The sequence below is a fragment of the Lissotriton vulgaris genome, chromosome 10 (assembly GCF_964263255.1).
Source record: "Lissotriton vulgaris chromosome 10, aLisVul1.2, whole genome shotgun sequence".
Lineage (NCBI taxonomy): Eukaryota > Metazoa > Chordata > Amphibia > Caudata > Salamandridae > Lissotriton > Lissotriton vulgaris.
The window spans coordinates 267,602,242-267,617,303 of record NC_141698.1 but is presented as its reverse complement, the minus strand read 5'-3'; the positions used below and the strand labels follow the sequence as shown (position 1 = coordinate 267,617,303).

At 46.9% G+C, this 15,062-nt stretch overlaps 1 protein-coding gene across 1 annotated transcript in view; it reads right to left on the bottom strand.

The window, feature by feature from the left end:
* Positions 1-15,062, bottom strand: part of LOC147685096 (uncharacterized) — a 1,199,247-nt gene that overhangs the window by 607,419 nt on the left and 576,766 nt on the right. The gene's annotated exons all lie outside the window — the stretch shown is intronic.

Here is a 15,062-nt window from a genome sequence, read left to right as displayed (position 1 = left end):
GGGAGCTTTCAAGCAGCAAGTTTCCCCCACAGAATATCCCTGTCCACAGAATCAAAGGCTGTCCGGAATTCTACAAAGCAACAGCACAGCCTTTGATTTTCCTCCAGGGCCTTTCGAATAATGGCCCATAGAGCAAAACACTGGTCTATGGGGAATGACCCTCACGAAAGGCCCATTGTTCTAATGGGATTCTCTTAGTTTCAATGGCCCAATCCTCAAGTTTAGCTAGGATAATCTTGGAAAAGATCTTTAGTGAAATATCCAGGAGGCTAATAAGCCTATAGTGAATAAGGCCTATACCACTCCTTTTTTTTAAAATAGGTTTCACTTTGGACCCTTACCAGGAAAAAGGATAAAGGCCAGACATAGCAATCAACTAAACAAGGAGGAGTAGACCGTGGTCGACCAGACACTATTTGTTTTAATTATTACTGCTGGGATGTTATCGGGGACAGCGGCTGGGGAGAGTTTTACTCTCTTGTTAACAGCCTTTATTTCCTTTACTGAAAACCAGGTAACTGGAAAAGTTTGCCAAAAATGTTCTGAGATCCATCTGAACCAGAAGGTCCCTTACATATGTCTGTCAAATAAGTAGCCCACTGAGCTTCAGGAATCATACAAACAAGTGTGTCCCTATTTTGACCATGAAACCCATTGAACTTTGCCTAAAATTGTTGCTGATCCTTTAATATGATTTCCTGCATCTCATCCCACTTACTATGGTAAAAGGCGGCTTTTTTCATCTGCACAAGAAATTTATATTGGCGTTTAAGTTTAACCAACTCTTGGGTGGCTGAGGGGACGTGATGACGCCTAACAATCTTAGCTCTCTGTCTCGCCAATCATTTCAGCTTTTGGCAATCTGGTTCGAACCAGCCTCCAAATCCTCTAGGACGGAATTTTACCTGCACCCCCTTTTCACATTTATTTACTGAAATGCAACCCAAGACTCGTTTCACAATATTATTGTACCACACAACCACATCATCAACATAAATAGGGTGAATATCAATCATCTCCTCTAGTTGAAGGGTGGCTAGCTGTTGGAGATGCATGGAATCTAAACGTGTTGTGAGCCTACGCGGATAGGACATCTTTAAAGGTAGAACCCTCTATGGGGACACTGGTTCACACAGGTCAATAACTGCTGTAGTTGCCCAGTGGTCACTACCCTCATATTTTGCTACCTCAAAACTCTTAAAAAGGTCAAAATGCCAAAGGGACATGAATATCTAATCAATAGGACTCAAAGACTGGCCCTGCCGAAAAGTTACTGCAGCTGGTGAATCATTTTTAAATCTTCTGTTTAGATATATTAGACCATGGCTCGCCAGCCTTTGACTCAACACTTTAGCCTCCTTTTTCATGATACCGGGGGAAACTCTGCTGAGGGAATATTATAAGAATCCAATGCTTCCTCCAGCTGCTGGTCTAGCTGTACAGGGAAGAGACGAGCATGAACATCTCCGGCCATATTTTGCCACCAAATGCGGGAAAGGAGATTCAAATAATTCCAATCAGCATTTCATTTGCCGATGTTTTTCTTTATGGATATAGACATTTATGAATAAAAAGTATCTAAGAACATTTTTAGCCACGCCCATTTCAACCACTGATAATTGCAAACCACTTGAAACATTTATGACCTCTAATGGTATCTTAACCACCTTGGTCAATATTAGTGTTAGTACACCAGCAGATGCTCTCCCCTTACCCTGGAACTGGCCTTTACTATTGAAAGCCATAAAGCCTTCTACTGACTTATCCTCTCTTGGCCAAGACTCCTGAAGGAATACCAGATGGAAGGGGTTTAAACTGTCTTCCAATTCACTACTGTTCCTCAAGCATTCAAACCCATGGATATTCCAACTTAGGATTCTCAGGTTTTGAGAGGACCCCTCGTTTTAGGATAAACTGGGCGTAGTATTCCAGTTACCATCCTGCAACAGGTGCAGCAGGGGGAGAACCTATTACCTTGAGCCCATACTGATTGCTTACACTGTATGTATGTATGTATGTATGTATGTATGTATGTATGTATGTATGTATTTGAGCTTGTAAAGCGCACTGCTACCCGTAGGTTTCCTGGCGCTGTATAACGCTGGGGAACCCATCCTGGCTTTCCCTGTGAGATGGTCCCTACTGGGCACCCCCAAGGTGAAGCCAGGCATCCCCGGTGTTGATGGGGCCGTTTGTGGAGATTAAGCAAGCTATTGCCCAGAGTTGCTGAGTGGGACCCCATGGTTAGAGTGGCACCGAGGCGAGATTTATTGAGCCCGCTGACATTGGCCCAACACCCTGCCGCGTCGGGAATTGAATTGTGATAATGGTCTGTCATTTACTATAACCACTGTTAGATCGGTAGGTGGGTGGCTACTTTGCTGTGTACCTTCAGGCCTTAGAATATAGGGTAATTGCTCCCATTGAGTAGCAGATAATCCGCTATGCATATTTAGAATGGCAGATGGAAAAGAGCCCATCTGGGGGACTAATAGTTGAGGGCTCTTTTTTAAAGGGCATAAGGCCTGTAGACCTGCTTTAGCTAAATCATCTTCAGCCTTAAGTACTAGGTCCGCAATTCAGGAGGAAATGAAAGACTCTGGAAACTTCTCCACCTTGGTCGCCCAGTTGAAACCCAACAGACGTTAGGTCTAACGAAGTTATCCCTGAAAGGGATGGAATTTGTTGGAATGGCTGAAGAATTTTGAAGCGATTCAAAGGTCGAAGTTTCTTTGCTTTTTTACCTCAACAAGTGATATCGAGCAATAGCTCTGAGCTTACTAATTGCGACCTGATGGAGGATTCATAGGCAGAAGGATGTTCTTTAGGCAATTTATTCAAAACCTGAGTCTCGACCACTTTACTGCAGGCTGCTATTTGATCTTTATTGGTAGAGGTGGGACGGACTGCCGGGGATTTAGGGATAGGATCCAAACTAATTTTAGGGCGGGGTTTTACATTTTGTTTTGTCTTTTTATTGGGAGTGCATCCACGGAACTGCCACCATGAGCCTGAAATATTGGATTTGGGGGCAGGTGCCATTACTGGGCTTCCCCTTTCATATACGGGCGTTTCTATTTGCCTACATATGGGGCACATGACCCGCGTAATCCATTCTGAGACCTTGTCCCCATTGTACGGCACAACCTTGTGGTGAATTTGGAAGGAATTAAACAATGCTTTTTCCTCACAAGCATAGGACATTTAGAGATATAAACAGATCCTTCCAAATTTAAGTGGCATTCGGTTTCCCTGGAATGACGCTATGAGCCCCCCAAGGCTCTGTAACCGTTACTGAAGCGAGTGATTGAGTGTTCATGGAACCACCCAAATTATTTTTAAAAGATTGTCGCATTTCGTTCAAAAAGTTTGATTGATCCACTTGATTTGTCGTTATTGACACCAGCATTTCCAGAATCCCATGTAAAATGGTCTGCATAAGTAACATCACAACCAACAAAGAAGATGAAGTGGTGGATTGAAATGTTATAAACCTTCTCTGAGATCCAAGTGTGGAGTTTGGATCCCCAACCAGGGGAGCATTAGATAATGATGTAGGGCTAGCTCGATCCTGTTGGTCTTCCTCGACAAGGCTGCTGGGAGGAACTGGAATCATCAGAACAGAAAGATGATAAGGAGATATTCAAGAGAGGAGAAGAAGGCAATCTAGGGCCCATACTTGCAGTAGCACTTATAGCCTTGGATGAAGACACTGAAAGATTGGCTATTTGCACTTCATCCAATGCTGTGCATAAAACATCTGTTGCCAAGTCGCTTGTATGCCTGTTTCATAGACGTCAAGTCTGCCTTCGATCGGGTAAACAGAGTGCGCTTGTGGAGCAAACTAGAGAGTTGGGGGATGCCTTACCAACTCCTAAGAGCCATCAAAGCTCTTCATTACCATACTTGGGTAAGAGTAAAGTTGGGAAATGGTGGCAGTACCACCAGTAGCATCCAAACGCCCCAAGGCTTAAAGCAAGGCTGTGTACTAGCCCCTACCCTTTTTAACCTTTTTCTCTCTGACCTCACAAGCGCAATCGAATTAGCAGACAACCATCCTCCATTTTTGGCATACAATCCAATATATTATTTACAATATGCCGACGATATTGTATTATTGAGCAAGACACCTATTGGCTTACAAAGAGCTATTAATAAATTAACTCTGTACCTAGAACGGGATGGCCTAGCACTCAACAAAGAGAAAACTAAAGTGGTCCGCCTAGTTGACCGGCAAAACCTAAAGTACAAATGGATGGCCCAAGGGGCACCAGTGAAAGAACAAGAACACTATAAGTACTTGGGCATTACAATAACAAAAGGAGCAAATTATAAGGACCACAAAATAGCACTCAAAGCAACAGTACAATCTTTAATCTTCGCGTATCGCTCTCTAAAGGAAAAAATGGACTGCCCAACTACAATCATTTATTAAAAACAATGGCTGCACAGATTATGCCCACTTTATCTTATGGCTTAGTCACGTGGTGCGGTAAGGAGGTGGACCTTTTGAATGAACTACTTAAAATTTATAAAGCGGTCTTCAATCTTCCTAAATCTGCTTCAGCCGCACAAGTCAGGCTCGAATTTGGACTGCAAAATCAGAAGTTCCGGAGCATGAGCGGCTTCGTGAACTTCTGCCACAAACTTAGATCTGCAGATCCAGACTCCTTGGACTGGCTAAGCTGGGAGGAAATTAAAAAACGAGGGGAAACTGAATCCATGAACAATTGGGGAAAGTATTTGACATTCTGCGTGGAAAAGTTAGAGCTAGCAGTCGCTTGGAAATCAGGGACAGATAAAGTAAGTCTAAAAAAATCAGCCAATACGGCAGCAAAATGGAAATCTTTTTTTGAGGACAAAGAGTTATTGGCAAAACGGCGGCATGCCTGGACCATCCTGAACAGCTTCACAACCCCAAAAACACACACATATCTAACATCCCACTTCAGTGGTCACCTAAAAAAGTCTTTTATAGCCTATCGGATGGGGATGCATGTCACAAAGGATTTACTACCGTCCTGGAAATCATCACACCAGACGAATCAATGTCGCCTTTGCGGGTACAACACCGAAACACTTGTCCACCTTTTCTGCTTATGTCCGGCCCTGATAAGTCAGAGACGACTCTTATTGAAACCCATCTTTAATGCTCTCAACATTCGATCCTGCAGACACGCAGTCACAAGCTGGCTCGGTGGTTCCAACATAATCCTAGTATGCCGTGGAGTCAAATTCTTGGCAGAAGCAAGAAAACTTTTAGACCTAATAGAATATGAGGACCATCCAGTTCGTGGGCAAACAGGGCCAGCTTAACCCCAGAACCTCACAAGCCCCGCCCCCAAACAAAACAATAGCCGAGAGACAACAATTTTAGTAATTTTTTTAAAATAAATTTTGTATCGTTATTTTATTATGCGAATTTTGTAATAATTTTAACTAATTATGCAAATAAAAAAACCTTTGAACCTTTGAACCTGTTGCCAAGTCTGACGTACTGGGCTGCCTGTGGGGTATCTTAACCTCCTCCTCCGATGGCAGCTGGACTCCACTATGAAAAGGTTGAAAAACCTTATTGAGATTACATGGGGTGGGCGCAGAGCTTTCCCCTTTTGCTGTGCATTAAACATCTGTTGCCAAGTCTGACGTACTGGGCTGCCTGTGGGGTATCTTAACCCCCTCCTCTGATGGCAGCTGAACTCCATTATGAAAATGTTAAAAAACTTTATTGAGATTACAAGGGTTTAGCGCGGAGCTTTCCCCTTTTGATAAAGCACTTTGATTGTGTTGATCAGACCCCTTCTTCCCTCCAATTTTCCTCCTTTTACAGAGTCTACCCTGCAATCTACCTTTTAGGGCGCTAATGAGAGCTCTCTTGCAGCGATGCATGGGGGCGATGGATTGGAGGAGGTATTCATTTTCCAAACCAGCACAACTGGGTGAAGTTAATAACAAAAAGCAAAGACTTACCTCATTCTTGGACACACCCAACTACCACTTCCACCTCCTCACTGCATAGTCCAATGTTTTCTATGACATTTTTTAGAAACTTTCAATACAGATCAAAGGACCGCATTTCCCATTTTCCTCATCCGCAACCACCAGGCACTACCAGGCCGGGTAGAGGCTTCAGGGCTAGAACATCATACCCCCGTCACACTGTTAAATACACATGTGGTCAAGAAGCAGCTAACTCTGGTCTCTCAAAAAACATCGACTGAGTGTCCACTAAACAGCCATAAGGTGCCAGAAAACCAGATAACAGGTGCCTGGGTGCAAAGTGGAGTAGCCCCTCTACTCCAAGGGAGATTGCTGGTAATTTGCGACAGTCTGGCAATCTCCTGGAGTTCATGGAAGCTGGTCAGCTGCAGGACGAGTCGCTGGTTACGAATGTAGAGACTGGTGCAGACAGGCAGGGTTTGGCGGCAAAAGTCCACAGCAGACTTCAGTTCTCGCACCTCTTCTTCTTGATTCATTGAATCTATATTCTTGGTGTCAGGGGTGCCACCTAAATATTCAAGTTAGGGTGTTACAGGGAGGGACCGATAGTAGCCAATGGACTACTTACCTTTCGGGTGTCTACACCCTTGACCACTTCCTGTGGAAAGAGTTCATAACCCTGAACCTAACACTGCCATAACGAAGATGGTGGGATTCAAAAAGTCGTGTCTACATCAGGTAGACCACCTTAGGGGTGGAACTAGCCTGAGAGGGGGACACACTGACTAACTAATTTTCCCGATTGTCCTAGTGCCCAATGTGCCTGGGGCAGGGGTTGGCTTCATCCTATCTGGGGAAGTCTTGCTTGGGTCGCATATCAAATGAAGCAGAGGCCTTTCAAGCCTACTGTCTTGATATGCATATCACTTAGCCATCCTGCTTGGAGGAGATGACAACACCTCTGGCCGGAGCAGGCATGGTTTTTGCCACGAGGGAGCACAGGCTCTTTCCTCCAGGGGTCAGGCTGGTCTACATCAGTAGGGCAGCAAGGGAAGCTGCACTTTGGCGGAGATCTTCTATTCTGGGCCAACGGGTGTGTGTGTGTGAGGGGCCTAAAGACGTGCAATCGTGAGCATGGTGGTGTGGTTAAAAAAAGTCAGTAGAGTCCTGTAGGTGATTATTTTAATGGTCAGGCTCACTGCTTTAATTAAAAGTTGCAGGGGTATTAAGGAGTGGTGAGCAATGAGACCAACCCTTAGTCAACCCTTATTGTGAAAAACCGGTCAACATGTTTCACGCCCTAAGGGCGATTCATCAGGACCTTCGTGCTCATAAAATTGCTCGGAACCTCCAAGTTAGGAGGACACCGGTATACGACCTGTAAAAGTGTCGTTCAAAAAAATGGTTCCACGCAAGGGGCTTCCTGGGAACTGAAAGGAAATAAAATAAAATAATAGGCAGACACAAATGACGACAAGATTAGTCTAGCTCTACTACATTGTATTCGTGCCTATGTTCAGAATATCAGAACATGCGTGCCCAGTGGTTAACCTGTCTCGAAAGTGACTGCGTCAGGTGCTATTGTGAGAGAGAAAAGGGTAAAATTTCAAAGGATTTAATGCGTGTGAGAGACTCGCACTGCATTACGCTGCCATGCTGACTTGCTATAGCATGCACTCCAATGAAGGTGCCGTAAATTAGGCTATGCAGCGTGCATGGTGAATTGTGTCATCACGCTGCGGAACCAGTGTCAGTTATGCACCACAGGGTGATCAAGCGGCATGTGACACCGGTTTTCAAAATTGTGGACTTCAAGTTTTAAGCCCTCAACGATAAAGCGCCACACAGGTAAAACCAAAAATAGTGGTTTAACACTCTGTTTTGATGGTAACTTCAAAGCTGGTGGAGTGATCGTGTGTACCAGCGTGCGTGGGGTGTCTGGGTCTAGCTGCGAGTAAGGCAAGGAATAAAATGCCCTCTTCAACCCGGTGGTGAGAACGGGGTAAATCTACAAATCGGCGGTGCACTTACCCTTACTAATCCCTCAAGGAGTCTCGCAAGCTGTCCAGGTGGGGCCAGCAGCGAGTGAGGGAATCCTGCGGGGAAAGAAAGGAATCCCGTGGGATATTTCAGGGGAAGCGGGAGCCATCCGGTAACCCGCGTTAAGGGGCGGGAATACTGCGTGTTATCGCAGGTAGCGGCCGGTTCTTTGGCTCAACACCTTACCTCACAGGTCGCTGCAGGTAGGCTTCTCTGCACCTACCCTTCCCACACGACTTCGGATGTCTGGACAACCGGAACGGTAGTCAGGCAGTGTCCGGGACAGATATGGGAAAGATGCGCGCGCAACGAGGGGTGTGTACCTCACGTTGCTAGGTGACGGCGCGCAAAGGTAAACACCAAAGAGGGGCTTACCCAAAGACAGCGCAGTCCGGGAAAGATAAAGCGGGCGCCATCTTGGGACGGACAGAGATGTATGGTGAAGCATACAAAGGCATTTAGAAGTGGACAACAGGTCCAGAATCGTGACTATCTGGCGAGAGTCGTCCAGGGCACCCCATCGTTTAATCCCACATCATCACACTGTAATCGATGTATCCATCTCTGTTCATATCTGAACAGAGCCTTTTGATCGAGATGTGGTAAGGACTCAATAACAGTCCATCGGATATTTTCCGGAGAATGATTATTGTCCTTGCAATGGTTATAGAGCTTAGTATGTGTCTTATGGCATCGGATGTTGCTGTTATGCTCCATTATCCGTTGCTTAACAGGACGCATGGTCATCCCAATGTACAACAATTCACAGGGGCAGATTAAAACATAAATGCACCTGGAGCTGTTGCAATTCGTATGTTTGTGTAATGTCCACGTGAAATTGTTATTAAGTACAATGGTCTTGCCCTGGATGGTCTGTGGACATGCGACACAAGTACCGCAACGATAGTGTCCAGTTACTGGGGGAAGGTCCCAGAGCGTATTCACAGCTTGGATGCAGGTTTTCTTGGGACGGGTATGGATGAGTGTGTCCTTGAGATTAGCCGTCCTCTTAAAGGCAAAACGTGGGCGTGGTAACTCCATCCCTGCGGAATTGAGGATGCCCCAATGTGTATTAACAGTCTTTTTGATAAATGAGGAGTTCCTGGTAAACGAGGTAACGCAGGTAATCTTATCGTCTGGCTCCTTGGGATGCACCTCAAGCAAGGCCTCTCTGTTATTGTTAAGGGCTCTTTTGGTGGAGTTTCTTAAGAGCCGCGTGGGATACCCTCGATCCAGGAGTTTGGTTTGTAGGGAGCGTGCTTGTTGTTTGAAGTCGTTGGTTGAGCTGCAATTTCTCCGGAGGCGGAGAAATTGACCGAAAGGTAAATTGTCCCTCAGGGATCTCGTATGATGGCTAGTGTAAGGCAGCAGACTGTTCCTATCTGTCTCCTTTTTGTAGAGAGTGGTACTGATCGTGGTGGGTTCCAGGACTATGGTGAGGTCCAAATAAGGTATGGATTCATTGGAAATAGTGCCCGTGAACTTGAGGAACGGGTCTTGTAGGTTTATCCAGGTGCAGAACGCCTCGCAGGTCATCCGGTCCCCCTTCCAGAACACCAAGATGTCGTCAATGTATCGACGCCAGCATGTAAGGTTCTCACGGAAAGGATTGTGTTCAGTGGGGTAAATGCATCTTTCCTCAAACGCTGCCATGTAGATGCAGGCCAGGCTCGGCGCGAAGGTCGAGCCCATAGATGTCCCGCGAATCTGGTGATACAAGTTGGACTCGTATTTGAAAAATTTTTCGGTAAGCGCAATATGCGCCAATTCCATAATGAAGGAAACCGGAGTGGGGGACAGCCACTCCTCTTGTCGTAGGAGAGAGTCCACCGATTCGAGCGTTGCCTGTTGGGGTATATTAGTGTACAACGCTTCCACGTCGAGTGTCAGGAGGAGATCAATATCCTCTCTGCCATCCATGTCGTTGATAAGCCGAAGCTGGGACTACAGTTGTGGTCCTGCCGGTAGCCTGTGTGAGGTATCCTTACATTCTGGAAAAAGGGTCTACCCCACGCACCCTAGACCCCCGTACCACCACCTGTCTGATTAAGTGAGAGAGAAGACTGGCTGGGCTAACTTTCTAGCTCTCCTTGGGGAACTCTGTACACCACTTGTTGTTTGCTGCTTCCCAGGACAAGTACATTGGACCCCACTAAAAATTGTCCACCCTTATTCCCCCTATTTGATATCAGTTTTAGCGTGCTCTCTGCACGGGAATTTTTCGCATTAGGTTACCAGGGGCGAGAAGCACTCGTCCGCTGGACCAAGCCACACAGCGAACCCCGAATTCACCCTATTGGGTGGGTGTTTTGACACTCTGTCCTGGCTCACGAGTTCAGGGCACCCCGTCCACATCGCACCGCAACATGGAGGACGTCCCTGGCCTCAGCTTTAATGAAGACACTATAGCTGAAACATTAAGGAACACGCCTTCACTACTCAATAATCCTCCAGCTGCTGCATCCGGAACATCATCTGATGAGTGGTCCACACTAAATGAGATGAAAAAAGAACTGATCAGGATAACGATCCATGGGCTAATGATGACTGAGTACCTGAGGAGCAATATAGCACCGCAGGGCCTTATTGTAAACATCGTCCCCAGGCTGTTCCTGGATGACAAACGCTTTAAAGTAGACTGGTGCCAGGTCTCCTGGAAATGTACCAAGGACCTGCTGTTCCTGATTAGCCAGACCGCCAAACGATTGTCTGAGGCACTCCAGGAGAAGATCTCTGCCATAGAAGCGACTATGAAAAACGCTACCTCTAAAAATAACAAAACAGCATTCACAACTAAACTCGCTGAGATTAACCAGGAGATGACTGAACACTATGACTTCCTGCTTAAACAAAAAACCACCAAATTGGAGAAAGACATAGCCAAGTTTGCAAAGGAAAAAGTATACCCCTATCTCAAAGATGACTTCAGAGGGAAAAAGAATAACTACTCCTCGGATGAAAATTCGAATACAGACACTAGGCGTGGCTCCACGAGCAGCGACTCCAGCGGAGGCTACCCGGCGAGAAATGCAAGACCCACACGTTCCTGGCAACAAGGATACCACCAAGGACCAATGTTCCATGGCCCACCTCATGTACCACCACCATGGCAATATCCGTTTTACCCTCAGGGCCCCCCGCAATTCTACCCCCTTAATCCGCCTCCTTTTCAAGGCAGAGGTTGGGGCAGAGGAAGAGGGCGAAAGCGAGGCGGGAACAAGGGTGTTCAATGGCAAGACCAGACTCCAGAACCACCGGGGGTGGAAACCAGGAGCACGACATCCAGAGGGAGAAGAGCCTGATTGTGAATCTCTCCAAAAGAACCCTGACTACTATAGAGAAGACCCTTCTGGAAAAAGGACTGGGATTTGTCCCTACACCGACCCCCGACTCATTTCAGGAAATGATCGAGTTGAAGCAGTTTTTCAGGAAGGTACGTCTCAGGGCATTTTTTGAGAATCGGCCAGACATCCCCTGTGAAGACACGGGTCTCAGGAAACCATCTATGTTCACTCCCACGGATGGGATGGTACCACCAGAGGTCCTGACATTCGAAAGAGCAGTTCTGAGATCCATGAGGGATATACCGTCAACTAAACCGTTTAATAATCTATCCAATGCTGAAAGACAGGCAGCTTCCTCCCTTGGTAAGGATACTTCTATCGTCATCAAGCAAGCGGACAAGGGGGGTGCTACCGTCATACTTAACTATGACGATTATGATCTGGAGTGCAGACGTCAACTATCAAACACGACCCACTACAGACTACTGACAGAGGATCCAACCAACCGACTGACGACCACCGTGATGTCCCTGGTTATTGAAGCGGAGACCAATGGATGGCTAAGCAAAAAAGAGGCAGAATTTCTGGTAACCACGGACCCGGTTATACCGTACTTCTACACCTTGCCCAAAATACACAAGGGTACCACCCCAGTCCCAGGAAGACCCATCGTGTCCGGCATCGGTTCTATTTTGAAACCCCTGTCTCAATTCTGTGATGCTTTCCTGCAACCTCTGGTCAAACTCATCCCGTCTTATCTACAGGACACCAGAGATGTGCTTCGGCGTATCAACGACATGGATGGCAGAGAGGATATTGATCTCCTCCTGACACTCGACGTGGAAGCGTTGTACACTAATATACCCCAACAGGCAACGCTCGAATCGGTGGACTCTCTCCTACGACAAGAGGAGTGGCTGTCCCCCACTCCGGTTTCCTTCATTATGGAATTGGCGCATATTGCGCTTACCGAAAAAATTTTCAAATACGAGTCCAACTTGTATCACCAGATTCGCGGGACATCTATGGGCTCGACCTTCGCGCCGAGCCTGGCCTGCATCTACATGGCAGCATTTGAGGAAAGATGCATTTACCCCACTGAACACAATCCTTTCCGTGAGAACCTTACATGCTGGCGTCGATACATTGACGACATCTTGGTGTTCTGGAAGGGGGACCGGATGACCTGCGAGGCGTTCTGCACCTGGATAAACCTACAAGACCCGTTCCTCAAGTTCACGGGCACTATTTCCAATGAATCCATACCTTATTTGGACCTCACCATAGTCCTGGAACCCACCACGATCAGTACCACTCTACAAAAAGGAGACAGATAGGAACAGTCTGCTGCCTTACACTAGCCATCATACGAGATCCCTGAGGGACAATTTACCTTTCGGTCAATTTCTCCGCCTCCGGAGAAATTGCAGCTCAACCAACGACTTCAAACAACAAGCACGCTCCCTACAAACCAAACTCCTGGATCGAGGGTATCCCACGCGGCTCTTAAGAAACTCCACCAAAAGAGCCCTTAACAATAACAGAGAGGCCTTGCTTGAGGTGCATCCCAAGGAGCCAGACGATAAGATTACCTGCGTTACCTCGTTTACCAGGAACTCCTCATTTATCAAAAAGACTGTTAATACACATTGCGGCATCCTCAATTCCGCAGGGATGGAGTTACCACGCCCACGTTTTGCATTTAAGAGGACGGCTAATCTCAAGGACACACTCATCCATACCCGTCCCAAGAAAACCTGCATCCAAGCTGTGAATACGCTCTGGGACCTTCCCCCAGTAACTGGACACTATCGTTGCGGTACTTGTGTCGTATGTCCACAGACCATCCAGGGCAAGACCATTGTACTTAATAACAATTTCACGTGGACATTACACAAACATACGAATTGCAACAGCTCCAGGTGCATTTATGTTTTAATCTGCCCCTGTGAATTGTTGTACATTGGGATGACCATGCGTCCTGTTAAGCAACGGATAATGGAGCATAACAGCAACATCCGATGCCATAAGACACATACTAAGCTCTATAACCATTGCAAGGACAATAATCATTCTCCGGAAAATATCCGATGGACTGTTATTGAGTCCTTACCACATCTCGATCAAAAGGCTCTGTTCAGATATGAACAGAGATGGATACATCGATTACAGTGTGATGATGTGGGATTAAACGATGGGGTGCCCTGGACGACTCTCGCCAGATAGTCACGATTCTGGACCTGTTGTCCACTTCTAAATGCCTTTGTATGCTTCACCATACATCTCTGTCCGTCCCAAGATGGCGCCCGCTTTATCTTTCCCGGACTGCGCTGTCTTTGGGTAAGCCCCTCTTTGGTGTTTACCTTTGCGCGCCGTCACCTAGCAACGTGAGGTACACACCCCTCGTTGCGCGCGCATCTTTCCCATATCTGTCCCGGACACTGCCTGACTACCGTTCCGGTTGTCCAGACATCCGAAGTCGTGTGGGAAGGGTAGGTGCAGAGAAGCCTGCCTGCAGCGACCTGTGAGGTAAGGTGTTGAGCCAAAGAACCGGCCGCTACCTGCGATAACACGCAGTATTCCCGCCCCTTAACGCGGGTTACCGGATGGCTCCCGCTTCCCCTGAAATATCCCACGGGATTCCTTTCTTTCCCCGCAGGATTCCCTCACTCGCTGCTGGCCCCACCTGGACAGCTTGCGAGACTCCTTGAGGGATTAGTAAGGGTAAGTGCACCGCCGATTTGTAGATTTACCCCGTTCTCACCACCGGGTTGAAGAGGGCATTTTATTCCTTGCCTTACTCGCAGCTAGACCCAGACACCCCACGCACGCTGGTACACACGATCACTCCACCAGCTTTGAAGTTACCATCAAAACAGAGTGTTAAACCACTATTTTTGGTTTTACCTGTGTGGCGCTTTATCGTTGAGGGCTTAAAACTTGAAGTCCACAATTTTGAAAACCGGTGTCACATGCCGCTTGATCACCCTGTGGTGCATAACTGACACTGGTTCCGCAGCGTGATGACACAATTCACCATGCACGCTGCATAGCCTAATTTACGGCACCTTCATTGGAGTGCATGCTATAGCAAGTCAGCATGGCAGCGTAATGCAGTGCGAGTCTCTCACACGCATTAAATCCTTTGAAATTTTACCCTTTTCTCTCTCACAATAGCACCTGACGCAGTCACTTTCGAGACAGGTTAACCACTGGGCACGCATGTTCTGATATTCTGAACATAGGCACGAATACAATGTAGTAGAGCTAGACTAATCTTGTCGTCATTTGTGTCTGCCTATTATTTTATTTTATTTCCTTTCAGTTCCCAGGAAGCCCCTTGCGTGGAACCATTTTTTTGAACGACACTTTTACAGGTCGTATACCGGTGTCCTCCTAACTTGGAGGTTCCGAGCAATTTTATGAGCACGAAGGTCCTGATGAATCGCCCTTAGGGCGTGAAACATGTTGACCGGTTTTTCACAATAAGGGTTGACTAAGGGTTGGTCTCATTGCTCACCACTCCTTAATACCCCTGCAACTTTTAATTAAAGCAGTGAGCCTGACCATTAAAATAATCACCTACAGGACTCTACTGACTTTTTTTAACCACACCACCATGCTCACGATTGCACGTCTTTAGGCCCCTCACACACACACACCCGTTGGCCCAGAATAGAAGATCTCCGCCAAAGTGCAGCTTCCCTTGCTGCCCGACGGGCATTGCACCGCCAGCCTGCCGAAGGAGCAGGATACCGATGATGACGCTGGACGGTCATCGGCTGGGACTACAGTTGT